Raw genomic sequence first — 20,799 nt, 5'->3', positions numbered from 1 at the left:
AGAGCAGCATTGAGGTTTATTCTCATTTATTTTCTAGTAACAGTACCAGGAGGTTTTCCTCAGAAATAAAGACAATGTCTTGAGCCTTTGAGTTAGGTACTTGCTTTTGCTACCCTTTTTATTCTTCTGGGCTCCTGACCTTTTCTCTTTGCTGTGTTCCATGCATAGCTCCTTCCCCTGCTTGATAGTGGCTTCTGGCTTGAACTCTGATTTTGCTGAGTTCATCCCTCTTTAATCATATTCACATTGGTCTGTGATAGTTGCTTCTCTCAATGGTTCTTAAAGTAACACACACTACTCCACTACTAAACTTAGCACAGTTGTAACTTCAGATTTATTGGGCGTTTTAAGCAATATCTGTCTCTCCCATCAGAATTTGCTCTTAATGAGAGCAGGAAAAAAATGCTTTTAACTCAAATTTGATTTTATATGCTTTATATGTTTTATATGCTTTATATAATTTGCTACATATTGGTTGACAGAATGTAAGCATTATTAATGGCACATGCATTATTTTCTCTCTGTCCTGTTTAGAGAGAATGCTGTAGGACTTATAGGTTACACAGTTCATTTGTGAGCATGTGACAGTGAGCATTATTTTAGAGATGGCATTAGGAAACATTGAACTGTTACTTTGTAAGCTAATAGTTCTGATATAGGGTTAAAGTTTTATTTAATAATCTGCTTTGAACTAGAATGTACAAAAGAAGGAGTCACTAGTTTCCTAAATATTCTTAATTATATATAGGACATTAACCAAAGTTTAATTTTTGGAGATCATTTTAAGCATAGATTAGAGTGAAGGGTGGGCAAACATAGTATGTAAAAGGCCAAATAATAAATAATTTTAGGCTTTCTGGTCCATACCATCTTGTTGCAACTACTCAGCTTTGTCACAGTAGTACAAAAGAGGTCACAGATAGCATATGAACCAATGGACATGGCTGTGTTCCAATGAAATGTTACTTACAAAAACTGTCAGTGAACAGGATTTGTCTGTCCCATGAGTTCTAGTTTGTGGACTCCTGTTTTATTATATTACAAATACACTGGTCATTTCCTATGTTATCCACAGCCCTCAGAAACGGGGGGAAGCCTGGGCTTGTTGTCCTCCCAGCTGCTAAAAACTTAGTTGTGAGCTCTATATAACCTTTGGTTTTATAGTGATTTTTGATCATTTTTCTTACTCCAGAATATGGACATATATACTTCAGTCACATGATCATCATCTCTCAATGGTGAGACATCAAAGAGTGTTAGACAGTTAAGCAAAATCAATCTTAGTAAAATGGTTATTTATCCTTATTTATTATTTATTTTATAAATCTCATCTGAGGATATTTTTTTTCTTTCTATTTATTTTAGAGAAAGAAAAGAGAGGGAGAGTAACACTGATGTGAGAGAGAAACATCAGTAGATTGCCTCCTGTACACAGCCTGTCCAGGGATCGAACCCCCAACCTAGGTATGTGCCCTGACCAGGAATCAAATTCACAACCTTTTGGTATACAGTATGATGCTCCAACCAACTGAGCCACCCAGCCAGGGCTATTTATCTATTTTTAATAAGTCCAGTGTGCATGATTTTATTCCTCTTGAAGCTCATTTTCTTTTACTACACATATTTCTCTGACAGTTAAAAATAGCTTGGACTTTTATTTTCTTCCAATACTTTTTATTTAACTAACATTTAATAGAAAATACATTTCTCACTGCTATTTGCTTAGGACCAGCACATGTTACTGGTAGATAAAGAGAAAAAAGAGCCCTTGTAGGCTACATAATAGACATTTATAATTTTATATGCACTGGAACAAGATATTAGGATAACCGTGGGGGTCTGTCTGATTTATCTCTATAAATCTCAATGGATCAATGAACTAGTCTGGTCATCCTCTTCTCATGGTGATGGGTGGAAGAACCAAAGGTCGTAAACACTCATTGTAAATCAAAGTATGTTATTCTGTCAACAGAAAGGACAATTATAAAAAAGTGAGAAGAGAACACCAGAATTGTACCTATACCTCAAGAGTTCTCAGACAGAGGACTTTTAAGATCAAATATGAAAGTTAACCCTTTGCAATCGCTTGCTTTCTTCTCCATTCCTTTATTCCAATGCTAACCGTGTAGAGTCACACTCGACATCTGAGTGCAAAAGGTTAAGAGTGTGGGGTGGATCTGTTAGCCCCACCATGCCTGTATAACCCAAGGAAGTCTTTGCATACCTAACAGGTCTTCTCAAAACGAGTCTAAACAGTTAGCTATTACAAATTCCATTTTAACAATCCTACCTAATAATAGACAAATATGCAAATTGACCATACCTCCGACACACCCACAAGCCATGCCCACAAGCCATGCCCACCATCCAATCAGAGTGAGCATGCAAATTAACCCAAACCAAGATGGCTACAGCCACAGAGAGCAAGGTTTCCTAGGTAACAGAGGAAGCCAAGCTTTCCGCCTGCCCTTGCCAGGCCTAAGCCTCCACTCAAGCTACAAAGTTTCAATTATAGAAGGTAAACAAATTCAAACAAATAGTGGCAGAATGGAGCTTGAGAGAGCAGGCCAGGGTTGCCTGCCGGCAACAGGGGAAGCAAAACTTTCTGCACACCCTGGCTGGGCCCACCCGCTTAAGGCAACAAAGTTTCAATTATAACCCCAACAGAAATGGCTTCCAGCCATGGAGGGAGCCCCAGGCTTGGCTCCGCTCCAGGCTACAAAGTTTCAATTGTAGAAGGAAAATAAATTCCAGATACCAGGGCCTCCACTTGGGTTGCCAGGGGCCATGGCCAGCCTGCAAACCACCACAGGCCCCTCGCTCAGGCCGCCCCATGCCCCAAGGGAACCCCCACCTGACCCGGGACACCCTTCAGGGCAAACCAGCTGGTCCCCACCCCTGTACCAGGCCTCTATCCTATCTAATAAAAGAGTAATATACAGATTGATCATCACTGCAACACACAATATAGCTGCCCCCATGTGGTCAAAGATCCTGCCCCCATGTGGACACAAGATGGCCAGCAGGAGAGGGCAGTTGGGAGGCACCTGGCCTGCAAGGGAGGGCAGTTGAGAAGGACCAGGCCTGCAAGGGAGGGCAGTTGGAGGTGATCAACCCTGCAGGAGAGGGCAGTTAGGGGTGACCAGGCTGGCAGAGGAGGGAAGTTGGGGGCAAACAGGCTGGCAGCAGAGTGGTTAGGGGGTGATCAGGCTGGCAGGCAGAAGTGGTTAGGGGCAATCAGGAAGGCAGGCAGGCAAGCAGTTGGGAGCCAGCAGTCCTGGATTGTGAGAGGGATGTCCGACTGCCCGTTTAGGCCCACCGGGATCGGGCCTAAACGGGCAGTTGGACATCCCTTGAGGGGTCCCATATTGGAGAGGGTACAGGCTGGGCTGAGGAACAACCCCCCTCCGTGCACGAATTTCGTGCACCTGGGCCTCTAGTCCTATATAATAAAAGCCTAATATGCAAATCGACAGAACGGCAGAACGACTGGTTGCTATGATGCGCACTGACCCCTAGGGGGCAGACACTCAATGCAGGAGCTGCCCCCTGATGGTCAGTGTGCTTCCACAGGGGGAGTGCTGCTCAGCCAGAAGCTGGGCTCATGGCTGACGAGCACAGCAGCGGTGACAGGAGCCTCTCCCAACTCCACTGCAGGCAGGCGGTAAGGAGTGAGGGGTCTCAAACTGTGAGAGCCCCGGACTGCGAAAGGGATGTCTGCCTGCCAGCTTAGACCCAATCCCAGGAATTGGGCCTAAGCCGGCAGGCAGACATCTGCCTAGGGGTCCCAGACTGCAAGAGGTCGCAGGCCAGGTTGAGGGAACCCCCTGCCAGGTGCACAAATTTCATGCATCAGGCCTCTAGTAGATAATTACCTTAAAAGAATCTTACATAATTTGTGGTAGTGATAAAAACATATATAGCATGGCCACAGAGTCCTAAAACATGTATTTTTAAATTTATTTTCTATTGAATGGTAGCTTGATTTTGTAGATTAGATTTCCTTTGCTTACTTCTCGTGGAATATATCAGAAGCCCATATTTATTCACTGAAAATCAGACAGAAAATATCTGAAGCAACACATTAGATTTTTTTTTTTTTACTGGTTTTTGCCAAATACACTTTATGCATTGACTAGAGGCCTGGTTCACGAAATTCATGCACGGGGAGGGGGGTGTTTCTCAGCCCACCCTGCACCATCTCCAATCTGGGACCCCCCTAGGGATGTCCGACTGCCCGTTTAGGCCTGATCCCAGTAGAATTGGGCCTAAACGAGCAGTCGGACATCCCTCTCACAATCCATGACTGCTGGCTCCCAACTGCTCGCCTGCCTGCCTTCCTAATTGCCCCTAACCACTTCTGCCTGCGAGCCTGATCACCCCTAAGCACCCCCTTGCCAGCCTAATTGATGCCTAACTGCTTCCCTGCCAGCCTGATTGCCCCTAACTGCCCTCCCCTGCTGGCCTGTTCACCCCTAACTGCCCTCCTCTGCCAGCCTGGTCACCCCTAACTTCCTGCCCTCCCCTGCAGGCCTGGCCTCCCCAACTGCCCTCCCCTGCCAACCCAGTCACCCCTAACTGCCCTCCCCTGCCAGCCTCATCAACCCTAACTGCTCTCCCCTGCTGGTCTAGTCCCCCCTCCCAACTGCCTTCCCCTGCAGGCCTGGGTCTCCCCAAACTGCCCTCCCCTGCAGGCCTTGTCACCCCTAACTACCCTCCCCTGCAGGCCTGGTCCCCCCCAAAGCTGCCCTCCCCTGTAGGCTTGATCACCCCCAACTACTCTCCCTTGCAGGCCTGGTCCCTCCCAACTGCCCTCCCCTGCTGGCCATCTTGTGGTGGCCATCTTGTGTCCACATGGGGGCAGCCATCTTGTGTGTTGGAGTTACAGTCAATTTGCATATTACTCTCTTATTAGATAGGTAGAAATGCTGTAATAACTGCTAATAACTATGTATGCTACCAGATGGGAACTTACTTGAATTATTGGAGGGATCAATTTGTAAATTTTATAATTTTTAACCACTGTGCTATACATCTGAAAGTAATATAAACTTATATTGAACTCAACTATAATCAAAAAATAAAAATTTAAAAATATTGTATTAATGTTCCATGTTCATTAAAGTTTTACAGAGAACACGAAACTGCATTTTCTAATGAGATAACATGCTGAATGTATCATGCTATGTAACATCAATAATCAATTACCAAGTTACTTTACTTTTGTTTCCAGAGTTTATGGCCACCTTGTATAACTTTACATACAAAATTTTATCCATATAAATCATATTAATTTTTATAAAATTTACCAAAAAATGCTCTGAATGGGGATGCTCAAACTATCAAACAGAAACTTTAAATAGTTCTAGACCTAGAAATACTAAACATAGCTCTTGATAATTTTTAGTATTCATCTTATAGACAACAATAAATATTTTTACTTTATCATTTATTATTAAAATACTAGAGACCCAGTGCACGGAATTCATGCATGGGTAGGGTCTCTAGGCCTGGCTGGCGATTAGGGCTGATCTGTGGGGCAACCGGTGAGGCGATCGTGGGGCCCCTGTTGGCATCCGCCTTGGCCGGCCTGGGCCCTGGGGGACAAGGGCAGCTCCTGCTTTGAGCATCTGCCCCCTGGTGGTCAGTGCACATCATAGCAACTAATCGTTCTGCCAGTGGTTCCACTATTTGGTCGATTTGCATATTAGGCTTTTATTATATAGGAAAACTTGTTAACATAATTGACATATATATGCTCATGCATATAATGTCATTTTTTGCCTTAATTGTTAACATGATATTAAGAAAATTTATCATTAGGTACAGCATTAAAATTTTGTTAAAATTTATTTTGAATTTTGTTTTAAAATATGTAGATTTTCATAATGTTATTATGTAGATAAGTTGCATACAAAAGTCCAGATTGCAAAAGGTGTTAACTTCTTTGATAATATAAATATTATTTTATTAGTAATTATTATTTTTGCATTCAGGATTATTATTTATTTACATTCTTGAGAGTTCTAATTTATTTCTTATTTTACTAGTATTCCTCTTTAAAATGTATATGCACATAAGTTGTATTAAAATATAGATATACTCCTTTAAGTGGAACATATAAAATACAGTTTTGTAAAAAAAAAAATTGATGCTTTTTTATTTTTAAAATTCACTCAAAATACCCTAAAATGAATGACTTTTATTTCTTTTAAAGTGCTTATTAACTCTCAGGGAAATCATTCTTACTTCAAACTTATTTACTATATATCATATCTTGAATCAAAAGAGTGCAATCAAAATTCTAGAATACACATTGTACTTTCATATAAAAGCCTGCTGCTGTTCTTTTTTAGTGGAATGATTTCATATACTCACGGGTCCTGAACATTTATCCATATCTGGGAACCTTATTCCTAACCTCCACTTTTCTTTACAACTGACTAGCTATCTGTGTGGGACGCCTCAGAGAAATCTCCAATGTTAATGCAACGAAAACAAAGCCCCTGATTTCCCACTCTCCTACACAGTTGTCCTTTCCTATGACTCCCTGACTCTGTAGTTCACATTCCTATTTTTTTAACTTGTTTTTGCCAGAAAACTAGGAGTTACTCTTGACCTCCTCTCTTTCTCACGCCCCCTTTTGTAATAACCTCCTAACTTTTCTCTTTTGTATGCTTTCCAATCTAGGCTTCATATGCAGGTAAATAACCAAATAAAAATATATATTTGGCCATGCCACTTGTTTATGTTTAACTCTTCAGTGACATGCATGATACCTAGTATCAAAGACCTTACTTTTCTGAAAGACACTCTAAAATATTTCTTTCATCCAACTACATTCCTCCCACGCCTTTTCCCACTCACGGATGATGCTATACTGACTTTGCTTTCATTCCTCCTGGTTTCTCACATGCAGATCCTGCTTTCAGCAAGAAGCAGACACATCCTTAAGTTGACAGTTGATGGAACTTGTTTCCCTGTACGAAGATACTATCTCTGGACTAGAATGGCAAGGATCTGGTCAGAAGATATGTCTTTTGCTCCTAATGTATTTATGGAGTGAATTTCACTCAAAAATGTATTCCTCTAGAAAGGATTAAAATTTAAAAAATGAATGAATAAATAAACTCTCTTCAGAAGTATTGTTTTCATAAACACCTGGAATCATTTTCCAAACTGATTGGCCTATGTCTCTTTATTCTTTAAAGTAAATACTAAATTTAATTTCCTTCTATAGACTTTCATTATATCTTAATTGGAATAATGTTTGACCCTTTATTTTTTCTCCACTGCACTTCTTACAACCTCTAATTATATATCAATTCCTGTACAATGTATTTACTTTCTCTTCCAGTAAATTCTATGATCAATGGGAACAAGAGACCCATTCTTTTGATTGACAGTTATAGCCCCAGTATCTACCAGCATCAGATATGTATCATAATACAAATTTTGTGATTTAGCTTGTGGCTTGGCTTTGCTCAAATAGCTATATTCTTGGGTGTTCTTTGATAATGTTTTGTTTTCTGGATAGTTATTTTTGTCTTTAAGCTCCTAGAAATTAAATTAGACCATGCCAGTACATGTGCTCACACACAGCTGTAACTAAGAATTCTCTTTGGTTATGTACTTTATACCTTGGGTTTTAATTGTTCCAGAGTCATGGTGAGTCTCACACACTTATACCATAAAGCACAGCTCAGAGTTATCCTGAAGCTTGATGTGCCTTTCCCTGTATTTAAAAGTCAACACCCAGAAATTAAATGCCACCTTCTTAGAAAACCTTCCCTGATCTCCCTGCAATACCCCCTTTTAAATTTCTCACATGCCTTACCTATTGCCTTCATGAGTATGAAGGTTATTTCATATGATTTTAATAGTCAGTTGTTTACATTATTGTCTCATGTCGCTTATGTCTTCCTTAAGATTAAAGATCATATCCTTTGTATTCTTCTATTCCCTGTGGCACTTAAGAAAACATTTGTACATGGTCATTTCATCATTTATTTACAAATACAAATGTGTACTATCTCTGAGCCACACACCATAATGGGTCTTGGGATCAATACATGTGTGTCTAATTGAATTGAAATTTGCAGCAAGATATAGAAAAGCATCATCTGCTGGTGAAAGCATCATGAATACAGAACCAGCACTGTATAAGGATACGGGTTGTGTGTGTACCTGAATACTCAAGCACACTTAGAGTTGTAGTAAGGGGTGAGTTAAGCATAGAGAGTTAGAGCGGAGGAATTTCTTGGTTGCTAACCCAAGTGGAATAGACTTTTGTTAGCGAAGGGAAGTCAGCTAGGTTCAGTAGTATAATGTTTGGCCATCATAAAACCCACAGAAATAAAATACAGAAAATAAGTTTTGATGTTATTTTACTATGGAATTTATGAAAAATGTATGGAGTCTAATCACAAATTATCACTGTATGCGATGCAATAAGTACACTTCAACAACCCTCCAGTCAGCTACTAATTTGCTAATATTTTTTTTCTCCTCAAGACTTCATAGATTTCCAAACTGGTCAAAATGATATCTGCAGAAGTTACAGAGTGTAGGAATTAAAAGCACATTAACTCTCAATCCATTAGGTTGATTTGTGCCCTGTAGTTGGACTGCAAGGAAAGCCCTGGCTTGCTGCCTGATTGCCTTGCATTGCTGGGGATTCCACGTAACACCCTGCCATGACCTTTTGCAGGTATGCACGCTGCCTCAGTCTGGGTATGTTTCACATGGAATGGCACTGGCAGTCCATGTGGCTCCACAAGGAAACATAATACCTGCATTGTAGAAAGTTTCGTAATTTACATGGTACTGACTTCAGATTCAAACCTAGCCCTTGTTTTACAACAGAAAATTGTGATTTTAATTTAACCTGCCAATATCATGACCATTCTAAAACAATGGTCAAAGTGAAACATTTTGAAGGAAAGTGTTTTTAAGGTAACATGAGTAGTTCCAATATTTATATTAAACGTAATCTTTGTGCAAAGATGTAAGAGATTTTTATTCTACAGCAGGTGTCTACATAAAATAAAATATTTAAATATTTAGGAGTGTCATGTGATACTATAGTATTTATCTACATTTCTGGATTCTTCTTCTTCTTTTTTTTTTTAATCCTTACCCGAGGATATTTTTCCCATTGATTTTTAGAGAGAGTGGAAAAGAGAGGGAGAGATAAAGAGAGACACCAAAGTGTCTCTCAGACACACATCAATTGATTGCCTCCCTCTTGCCCCTGACCAGAGCCAGGAACCTGCAACCAAGGTACGTGCCCTTGACTGGAATCAAATCCAGGACCCTTCAGTCTGCAGGCAAATGCTCTATCCAGTAAGCCAAACCAGCTAGTGTTCTAGATTATGCTTTAAGTAATCTTCAGCCTAATGCCCCTACAAGTTTGGGCAAGCCAAAGAACTCCTCCCTCTGTCCACATCAGAACACATTTCAGACTCACTTCGGGAACACATCTATATATATATAAAAATCTAATATGCTAAGTGTCTGACCATCCGACCAGTTGCTATGACACACACTGACCACCAGGGGGCAGACACTCAATGCAGGAGCTGCCATGATGTGCACTGGCCATTTACAGAGAAACTGCACCGTGAAACTGGCACCCACAAAACAACACTCAGATTCCCCCAAGTGAGACACAGGCCCTGCCACCATCCCAGAGCAACACCCCACCAAATAGCAGCCAACACTGTTGAGAACCCATGGTGCAAAATGTAGCCCACAGCCCAGCCCAGCCTGGAAACAGTCCCTGTTGGTGCCAGGTAATGACGTCATGTGGCAACACCCAGCTTCCTCTCCCTAGCTAAGACTAGCCTCCTTGCAGTTTCTTCAGCCCAGGAATATGACTTGCTTTATAGCCAGGTGGAAACATTTTACACTTTAACCAAATGTCTGTGAAGCATTTTCCCATGCCTCATCTCATTTTATCCTCACAGAAGTCCTAGAGTAGGTAGGTAGGAGTCTCGGTGGAATCCTATTTTATTTTCATTAGCCAGAAGAGAGAGATTTAGAAAGCTTAGAAACTTGACCCAACTGAAATAAATAAGAAATAGTGGACCTTGAAAATGTCTTTAGGTTTTCTCATTGCACAGAATATAGTCAAATTACTGCTGCAGTTAAATATTTTATTCTTTGTTCTCCCTGCGTGATCTACAATAATAATCTGCTTCGTGTTAATATTTACTGCTGTGTTGCTGACAATTACCTGAAAGAGAAGTTGAGGTGCTTCACTGGGCTGGAAAAAGTTTAGCTACATCAGAAAGCAGGTCTAATTTAGCAAGTTTATTCTATGTATATAAAAGGCTAAGTTGACTCATGCATGCACGATACATATAAAGCTCTCGCTGGAGCCAATCACATGCGTGTGTTTTGATCTGTCATTGTTGATCATGAATTTGGTTGACACTGCTATTATAGAGAAAGGGGGAATAGTGATATTAAAATATTTCTACTAATTAATTTCCTTTCAATGTGCACGAATCTGTGCAATGGGCCACTAGTTACATCATACTGATAAAGTAAAGCTGGGGCCTCTTGGAGACTTCTCCACAACAGGCAGTTGCTCTGTTTCAAGGGGCATATGATACAGAGGCTGGGTGACACTTCCCTATGTCTTACATTATTAATCCAGATTCTTCCCATAGGAAAGCACAAACCTAAAACTACATACTTCTCTTTTAGGGGGGAAAAAGGAAAACAAAACATTTGGTTTCATGTTGTTATTATGCTATGGAAATGGAATGACTTACCATAATTTTACATAAGTCCAGCATCCTCCAGGGCAAATTTTGTCATTTGGTCCCCTTTTCTAAATGGTGGTAGCAAACCTCACTGTCATCAAATTGTGTTGTTGTAAATAAGCAGAAGGTGGGTGATATCACAAGTTGGCTATGGGAGCCTCAGTTTTAAGACTCAGGATGCCACAACTACTAAGGCAAGCCTGCATCTTGATGAAGATGACAACATGAATGTTGTAAGACCATGACACTGGAGTTCCTTAGCTCCAAATCCTAGTCCCACTGGGGTCCCGACTGTATTGTTCTCTCCACTAATCTTGACTTTAGTTCTGCCTTTCGCGTTAGCTCACTTATATTTTTACAAGGTTTTTTGTGGAGTTGGCCACTTGCCATAACTCTCCAAATTAGTTTCCAGTCTGATTTTGTATTCTACTCTTGGCTACCCACCTCTATTCCAGACCAGTCATATTTAATCTGTTGTTGTTTTTTTTTTTTTTTGCACCAGTTTCAATGAGGAAAAAAAAATAGAGGGGCATTTCCCCATTAAGAAAAGAGATTTACAAAGAAATATTTAGTGTTTGTGTGACAAAGTTTATATTATCACTTATGATCTAGCTGTGATGAGGACAGAGATTAACCATTTCAAACATGGTGTCCCTGGTATCAAATAGTTCTCTCTTGGAAAAACTAAAGGTTAAATTTAAGATTCTCTAATTCCAGAATCTAGCCTATTAATCAGCAATGCACATAACCATATATGTGCAATCATTTCTTTTTTGTAAACATTTATTGAGTACCTATTATATGAAAGCCCCTGGGGATTAAAATTCAAATATAGTAATCTCATTCTTGGATTGGATTTCTTATTGTGGAAAGGATATTATGCTTCATGAAAATAATTTTAAATGCATGAAGGGGACAATCTTTATTATGGAATCTTGTGTCATTATCTGTGAGCTTTTCAAGATTATACAACTAATGGCTAAATCACAAAGGGGACTCTGTCAAGGTCCAGAGATTCATGGGTGCCCAAGGTGAACAAAACTGACAACACTATCACTAGGTTGAGTCCATGTGTGAGGAAAGGTACAGAGACCTTACCACATCGCAGTGAGAACACTAGCTGAGTAGACACACTGACAATTCAATTTCTCAAAATCCCTTCTGAGAAATTCAAATATATTTGAACATCCTTATAAGTGGGGATGTTGGCAACAAGCCAACTGGCCACATATAGGGAAATTCTCTTGATTTACAGCATGCTAATTAATCTAAATTAATCTGAATTATTTATGCTAAAGATATCATAAATGTGTATGGACCATATAAAAATCCCAAGAATGAAGTTACATAGAGAGCTGATAATGAACTGTATAGAAACAAAGGATCAGAACAATCCTATCTAATAAAAGAGTAATATGCAAACTGACCATACCTCTGCTACACCCACAAGCCATGCCCACCAGCTAATCAGGAACAAGTATGCAAATTAACCCAACCAAGATGGCTGTGGCCACAGAGCAAGCAGGAGGCTTGGGTTTCCCTGGCAATGGAGGAAGCAAAGCTTCCCGCACACCCTGGCTGGCCCTGGCCTCCACTCAAGGCTACAAAGTTTAAATTATAGAAGATAAATAAATCCCAACAAAAATGGCTGTAGCCACAGAGCAAGCAGGAGGCTTGGGTTTCTCTGGTGATGGAGGAAGCCAAGCTTTCAATCTGCCCTAGCCTGCCCTGGCCTCCACTCAAGGCTACAAAGTTTCAATTATAGAAGATAAATAAATCCCAGATACCAGGGCCTCCGCTTGGGTCTCCGGGGGGCATGGCTGGCCTACAAACCACCACAGGCCCCTTGCCCAGGCCACCACATGCCCCAAGGGAACCACCATCCTGATCCGGGACACCCTTCAGGGCAAAGCAGCCGGCCCCCACCTGTGCACCAGGCCTCTATCCTATCTAATAAAAGAGTAATATGCAGATTGACCATCACTCTAAAACACAAGATGGCTGCCCCCATGTGGTCAAAGATCCTGCCCCAATGTGGACACAAGATGGCTGCCACAAGACGGCCAGCAGGGGAGGGACCAGGCCTGCAGGGAGGGCAGTTGGGGGCGATCAAGCCTGCAGGGGAGGGCAGTTAGGGGTGACCAGGCCTGTAGGGGAGAGGAGTTGGGGGGACCAGGCCTGCAGGGGAGGGCAGTTAGGAGGAATCAGGCTGGCAGGGGAGCAGTTAGGCATCAATCAGGCTGGCAGGGGAGTGGTTATGGGGTGATCAGGTTGGCAGGCACAAGTGGTTAGGGGCAATCAGGAAGGCAGGCAGGTAAGCAGGTGGGAGCCAGCAGTCCTGGATTGTGAGAGGGATGTCCAACTGCCCGTTTAGGTCCGATTCTGGTAGGAATGTCCTGGTAGGATCGGGCCTAAATGGGCAGTTGGACATCCCTCGAGGGGTCCCAGATTGGAGAGGGTGCAGACTGGGTTGAGGGGCACACTCCCCCATGCACGAATTTCATGCACTGGGCCTCTAGTAGTTATATAAGTTGTGTTTTCCAAAGTGAACAAGTCAAAGGTATAAATATGGTACCAAATAGATTTTTTGAGCTCTATTTCCTGTCATGAAAAATCTGACTTTTTAAAAAATGTTTTCAAATAGGTGTGGAATTTCCTACTTACAGTGTGTGTCTTTTGAAGGTCTCCTTAGAACTTCTGAGCTTTCTCTCCCATTTTCTGTTTTGCATTTTCTTTTCTTTTTTCTCTTTTTTTCTGCTTGCTCTAAATCACTGTCATAATGTCTGCTCTTTATTCTGGGGTTTGAATCAGAAGCTATGCCACTAATGTCTACCAATTATGCCTTTGCCACAATAGTGTCCGATGAAAGAGAAGCTATTGCCAATGTCCAGTTTAATTATGGTTGCTGCTGTCCACATCAGAGGTGCTAGTTCCAGCTGATTGCTGCTCTGAGGCTTCTCATGTGTGATGTGTGGACCTGAAATCTCTCCAGCTGATGCCAAAGTGTTTGCTGCCAGAATCACAGGCATTGTCTCCTGTATTACAAACACATCTGCACTAAGACAACCAATACTTTCAGTGTCCCAAAGGGACTTTTGAAAATCTCCTTTTGTAGTTTTTATTCACTTTCTTTATACCTCTATGGGAGGCTAAACAACTTTCCCCAGAGATGCCCAGTTATAAGACCCTGAACCTATAAATGTTACCTTATTTGGAAAAGGGGTCTTTGCAAATGTGATTGAAGATCTTGAGATGGGGAGATAATCCTGAGTTATCCAAGGAGGCCCTTAATGCCATCACATAAGATAGAGGTAGGGGAGGTGATGTGAATAGAGGCAGAGATTTCTGACAGCTACCAGAAGGAAAAGGAAAGAAACAAATTTTCTCTAGAGCCTTTTGGAAGAATATGGCCTGTGACACTGATTTCAGCCCAGAGATACTGATTTTGTATTTCTGGCATCCAGACTGTGAAATAATAAATCTCTGTTGTTTGTGGTAATTGTTACAGCAGCAATTGGAAATTAACATAACCACTATCCATTGTGATACAAACATGGGTTCATGGAAGCAGAATTGGGAAAAATACATGTTTGGTTAAAGATGAACCTTTGAATAACTTATGTACCAGGCTCTAAAGGAGAAAATTTATTTCCTATTTTCTGTTGTGAACGGAGAGTTATTCTAAGATTAAATTTAAGCCTAATAATTACAAGAAGATGCAAACTCAAAAATTTCAGAGTATCACCAGTTATAAATGATAGGCATTACATTTAGTGCATACAATCTCACATTTACTGCCTCTCAAAAATACTCTGCTAAGTTAGATGAACACAGGGGGAAAGGACAGAAGCAGATTTGCAAATGTGCATGGCTAGGTCAGAGCAGAGAGCAGGATAAGTGGCCTCACCCTCTCTGGTGCTTCTGCTCTTAACAAAGTCCTTGTAGGAGTGGTCCGGGCCCTGGTAATTAGTGGTGTTCCTGAGACATGGCTATTTTAATGCATTCCAGAGTGTCTGGAGAATAAATGCAAGGCTTTCCGAGTGTGGTGTCAAACTCTGGATAAAGGGATTGCTTGCCTAGACCTAGTGTGCTGGCCCTGTCTCCCAGGGTGGAGGTTGAGATATGAAAGAGCAGGTTCTCAGCTCTTGGAGTCCAAGAGGTCAGCCTCAGTATGTGGGGCAGAAGCGATGCAGGAGAGTGACCCCTGCTCTGATGATTCTGTTTCAGCGCTAATACCCCCTATTTAGGAGTCAGATCCATCTATCAGTTCAGGAGAAAGCCTTTGAGATTTGTCTGTAAACAAAAATAATGTGAACTCTGAATGCCATGAATAATGAAAAAAAGTGAATGAGGAAAGCATTGCAACAGAATGCTAGCTGCATCTTTTATGCCAAGTACACAGAACAGCAAGGAATGTACCGCTGGTCCTATGCTCTTCTGATTCATGCTGGTGAATGGGAACTGGTGACTCCCTAGGGTATCCAAAGGGAAACTAACTGGGTTTCTTCATTGGTCCTTGAGTTGAGAAGGGTGACATCCTCTTAGTAGCATCTGGATTCTTTGGGCCTTGGCTCATCCAGACAGAGAAGGTAAAGTCCCCAGGGAAATTGGTTAAAAATATCCAAATAAGAAATGAAATACCTTATTTTCTATAATCAGCCTCTCCTCTGATGACTATCGTAAAGGGAAGTGTCCCTGGGGAACTCATGGAGAAACTAGCAATTTCCCCCTCTTGTCTTCAAGGAAGCCTTTACTTTTCAGCAGTTGGAAATGTAATTCATTTAAGAATATGAGCAACTTAGGCACCAAACTGTGTTTCTGAGAAACTCAAAGGTGGTGTATGTCTCCTTTAATTTCCTACTATGTACATGAAAAGCTGATCTTTGCATAAAACAGCTAGCATCTTGTGATGAAAAGCATGTAAAGCTTCTCTTAATAAAATTTCATTAAGTCTGTGAAACCTTGTGTACCTGCTGTGGGAAGACTGGGGAATGTCAGGGTTCACAGCGTGATGAGGCTCCCGGTCATTTATTGCCACAGTTGCATCCAACTAAGTGAAAGAGAAATGTTTGCCTCTCTTCTACTTAAAAGACCCTAAGTTAACCCCAAACACTGTTTATTAAGTAGGTACAGAATGCTCATTGACCATAACAATATGGACAGAATTTCTGTGAGTCATGACACTTGAGACGTTCCAATCTGGTCAGTTTAAGAGTAGATTTTAGAAACAAAAATAATACGTAGTTATCTACATTTACTTCCTGCTCAATGAGTAACAGTAGAAGGAAAAGCCAAAAGTTGTTTTTACATTTGGGAATAATTGGCAGTGAGCTTCCTAGAGCAAAAATGAAGTAGTCACGTTTGAAATGTAAATTTACTCTTGGAAGGTAATTAGGTATAAATATTCTTCTACTTCAGTCTTACTTAAATAGTTTGGAAATGTCTTAGCTCATGTCTTGATCATTTATTATTATACTAAATATTTACTGAGCATCTACTCTATACCAGAAAGGTAAAGCTACTAGCATCACCTGATCATACTACTATTGATAGCCTGTTCCTTTTAAAATTCATTAGGTGAGGGAAAATACTTCCAAGCACTCCATCTATCAAAAGCTATACACACAAAGAACTGGAATGAGCATGCATTATTGAAGGATTTCCAATTGTTGGCTTCTAAAGTTTGAGATGCACATTTTCCTCCTATGTTTAGTCACCACCCCGATTCTGGTTCAAGCACATGGTTTTACAGCAGGGGAGTGGGGAAGGGAAGCTCACAAATTTCACAAGGGTGGTCGGGGAAACTGTCTGGGCTCCAATAGTATACACATTCATGACCAACTATTCGAAAGAAAGAGAATAGAAGTAAAAGAGGATCAAAAGTGGCTCATCTAGATACTGGTGAAGCATGTTACACCCTCTTAATTAAAGGGTGTGTGCATTTCTGACTCTTCTCTGATTTTAAAGGAGAATACAGGATATAACATACAATTTATACATGCTTGTATTCTCAGGGTGAAGGGGAAGATTTCTGGTCCCACACCTCGATAATTTAGAATGCTATTTTTTATTCACTCTTTTCTCATGGTTACTTCCAAAATGGCAGTCTTCATTTTCAATTGGGTTGGGTGGACATAGACATGGTTGAGATACACACAGATCGATTTTTCCTTGTGTCTGACTCTAATCACAGAACAATGGAGCCATGCTCTGTGTCAAGGATTTGATGGCTCTCCAGTCTACAGAGCCAGGCTGAGGATGACTTCACTTTATTATATCTCTGTTTTTATTTATAGAAAGTCTCTGTAAACTAGTCTTAGGCTAGCTAGCCTATGAGCCGAATTTCATATGGAACTTACTGTTCTAAACTCAGTTCTTATATTAGTTCATTTAATCTTATCCACCAGGCAGAAGTTTATTTTATTAATCCTCTTAAAATATGAAAGCTGATGCACAAAGAGATTAAGTAACCTTGTAAGTGGACTTAGCCGGGCTCAGAGTACAGATGTTATTAACTACTACTCTATAGAGTTTTGATTGCTCTAATACTTGCTTTAAAATTTTAAGTCATTTGAGTCATTCATTTACATCTTAAATGATAAACAAATGTACCATCCTTTACTAGTAAATAACATGATGTTATTTATTGACTGCCTATTTTTAGTTATTTTGCTAACAATTATGATTTGTCTTTTACTGATCCATTCATATCATATTAAGGATCCCTGTGATCAAACTTGGGATCCACCAATCCTTTAAGATTTTGGGACAAACTTCTTCTTTGTAAGAAATTAGTACAGGATATTGGATTAAATAACATGATACCTTAAACAATTATATGAGACACTAGAGTCCCAGTGCATGGATTCGTGCACCAATGGGGTCCCTCAGCCTGGCCTGTGGGAATCGGGCTGAAACTGGCTTTCTGACATCCCTCAAGGGTACTGAATTGTAAGAGGGTGGTTCTCTGGTGACACACCTCTCTTCTCCTAATATTATGTCACTTTCTCTGTATCTGTCTGGCTTCTTTCATCTCACTTTACCCTAAGTTTGGGAGTAACTGACAACTTGTGGGCATTTAGCTGCAAAATGCAATTATTTAGCAAACAGGATTTACTTAGCCTGGAATATAGTCAGCCTAGGGCAGGGCCCTGCTCAATGTCAGGCTTCCACCCAGGTCCTTCCGCCCAGGCAGAGTCCTGTGGCAGCGGGAACCTCCTTCTTCCCACCTGAGCTGCTCCTTTGCCTCCTTCCCTCCCTGGAGGTTGCCCACTGGCACTACTGTCCACCTGGAAGGAGGGAAGCTGCAGCCAGTTTCCCAGCCAAGAGTGGTAGTGGGAAAATTTGCTGCCTTCACTGGAAATCGTGGATAGGCCAACATGAGCGCCAGATGTTGACGCTGCAGCCAGTAGGTCCTGCACATCTCATCATTTAGCTAATCAAGTCGAAAAGTTTCTGAAAGGGCCAGACCCACTTCCTCTGCAATGGACTAGAGGCTCGGTGGGGAGCCAGACCCAAAGTGAGGAGCCAATGGGCTAAAGGCCTGGTGCATGGATTTATGCACTGGTAGGGTCCCTTGGCCTGGTCTGCCGGAATCAGGCCGAAATCAGTTCTTGGACATCCTCTAAGGGGTCCTGGATTGTGAGAGGGCAGTTCTTGGGTGACACACCCCGGAATCGGGCTCCCTCCTCTCTGGTTCTGGGTACATCACCCGAGATCCGCAGCTGCCAAGTCACCGCAGCTCAGCAGCTCCTGCATTGAGTGTCTACCCCTGGTGGTCAGTGAGTGTCATAGCTACCAGTCAGCCAGTCAAACAGTCCACCAGTCACTTAGGCTTTTATATATATAGATTAGTTATAATAATTTCTGTATTTGGAATTACAAGGTAGATATTAACTTTATTATTCATTTGATCACTGTTAGTGTAATGTTTAGATTTGGTTAATATGGTTGAACTTATGAGCTAAACTGAATGAATAAGGCTGAGAAACGTTAAATTGGTTAAAACAAGTAATTTAGGAAATAATTAATTTTTATATTAGTAAAATATGCAAAGAAACATGTATATTTTTATAATACTTACATTGAATTTTATATTTTATATCAGTAAATAATAGAATAGACCCAAGAGGAAAAGAAAAAATTAGAGCACGTTTTTGTTTCACTCTTTTTCCCTTCATTTCTGGAACTAATCTTGCCCCACAGTTTTAGTTTTACTGATTAAAAGACCCTGCACTGGGTACATATGAAACATAGAGAAGTAACCAGCATGATCCCAGCAAGCACTGAGACCCAAAGATATGTGTCCAATTTCCATTTCAGTTGTGGATGAATGTTGCTTTGAAGCATTTATTCATTTCTTCTTTTTTTTAACCGTTTCATTTTTCTTTCTTCACATACGCAAAAAAAAAAATTCTGCAAGTATTTCTTACATGGTTTCAAGCATATAGGTGAACTTACAGCATTTGAAGAGATAGAAAAGAAAAAAGCAGTTTGCTGGGAGAAGCAGGTTGTCTTGAGATAAGCAGATTGGAAAGAGTCGAATTCCCTAGGCATGGCAAAAGAAAGCTGAACAGGGAGGATCCTGGTATGGCTTATTGTTGGTGGCCGAGGAGGACTATAAATAGGCAATAGAAGCTGACAGGGCCTCATGAAAAAAGTGTGGGTCCCCAATATGGCACAGAAGCAGAAATAAAGATGCAGGACCAAAGGAGCCATAAGATAGGGGCAGTGGATGTTGTTATGAACAAGACAGCAATGACCATAACACTCCCCTACCAATGGGCCAAACACACACACACACACACACACACACACACACACACATACACACACGCACGCATGCACACTTGTACTTATTAGGACTCTGTACTTAAGAACAATACTTGATTGACCTGAAACTTAAAGTGCTATCATAGAAAATAGATAAATGGAATATTCTTGTATGTCTGTGATTTTGGACTGAGATTCAGACTCCACATACTATTTTAATATACCAGGTCTTTAGAGGTAATGGATGAGTGCAATTTAACTATCATTTACCAGCATTTGGATGATCTGAAAGAAGCCTTACTAGAGTAGTTGCATAACTTATCACTGAATTCTGATCTCTCTAAAAGGTCTTAGGCATTTTAGTATTAAAATAAAGCAAATGCAATTTCTCAGTTAAAAGTATATTATTATTGTGTTATATTAAAATATAAGCATCAATGTATCTGAGTTAATTATTTCCTTCTCATTAATATGGGTCAGTTGTAGATTCTGAGCTTTGGTGACTGCAGTCTTCTTGCTTTTCCTTTTGTCTCAGGAGATTAACTTTGTGATAATAGTAATAATTATGTGAATCTGGAAAACAAGCTGGTAGAGAATTTTGTTTTCTCTCTGGTCTCTAGTGTTGCTACTTTGGTCATCTATTCTATCATAAAATTCTCTCATGGGCCTGGGAAAAAGGAAAAGGGGGTCTGCATCTTTACTAAAAAGAATAAACCATTGCTAGAATCCCCATGGAGGTAATCCAGTCTATTTCAGCTCATTCTGCAAATATTTCCTGAGCACTTTTTAGTGCTAGAGCCTGGAGAAACCATCAAAAGTCATGCTGTTAAACCAGAGGTCTTAAAACAATGTCTTTTATACTATAGACAACTGACAAATAAGCAATGTAAATATGTTTAGCAATGCCAGGTGTTTGAGTGTAGTAAATATACACAATATATTCAAGTATAGTGAGTATATTTGACAATAATGTATGTAGCAAAATTTACATTCAATATTAAATGAGAAAAGAAATAGAACCAAACTTCAAAAAGCTTTCTAATTTCTGAGAAGAGGCAATTTTAAAAAGGAACAATTAATTTCCAGGCACTCTATTTGCTAAAATAGCCCCAGTAGATGCACAGGTATGCTTATGGGAATTGGTGAGTAACTGACACAGCCGCATCCATGTCAAGTACCAATACCCAGCCTTCATCAAATCCACTGAGCAAAGAGGCAAGTTACAACAATAATAAGGATCATGAAATATGTGCAA

This window comes from Eptesicus fuscus, chromosome 8 (assembly GCF_027574615.1).
Source record: "Eptesicus fuscus isolate TK198812 chromosome 8, DD_ASM_mEF_20220401, whole genome shotgun sequence".
In the NCBI taxonomy this organism is placed as follows: domain Eukaryota; kingdom Metazoa; phylum Chordata; class Mammalia; order Chiroptera; family Vespertilionidae; genus Eptesicus; species Eptesicus fuscus.
The sequence above is the reverse complement of the archived record's forward strand: the minus strand, read 5'-3'. Positions refer to the sequence as shown.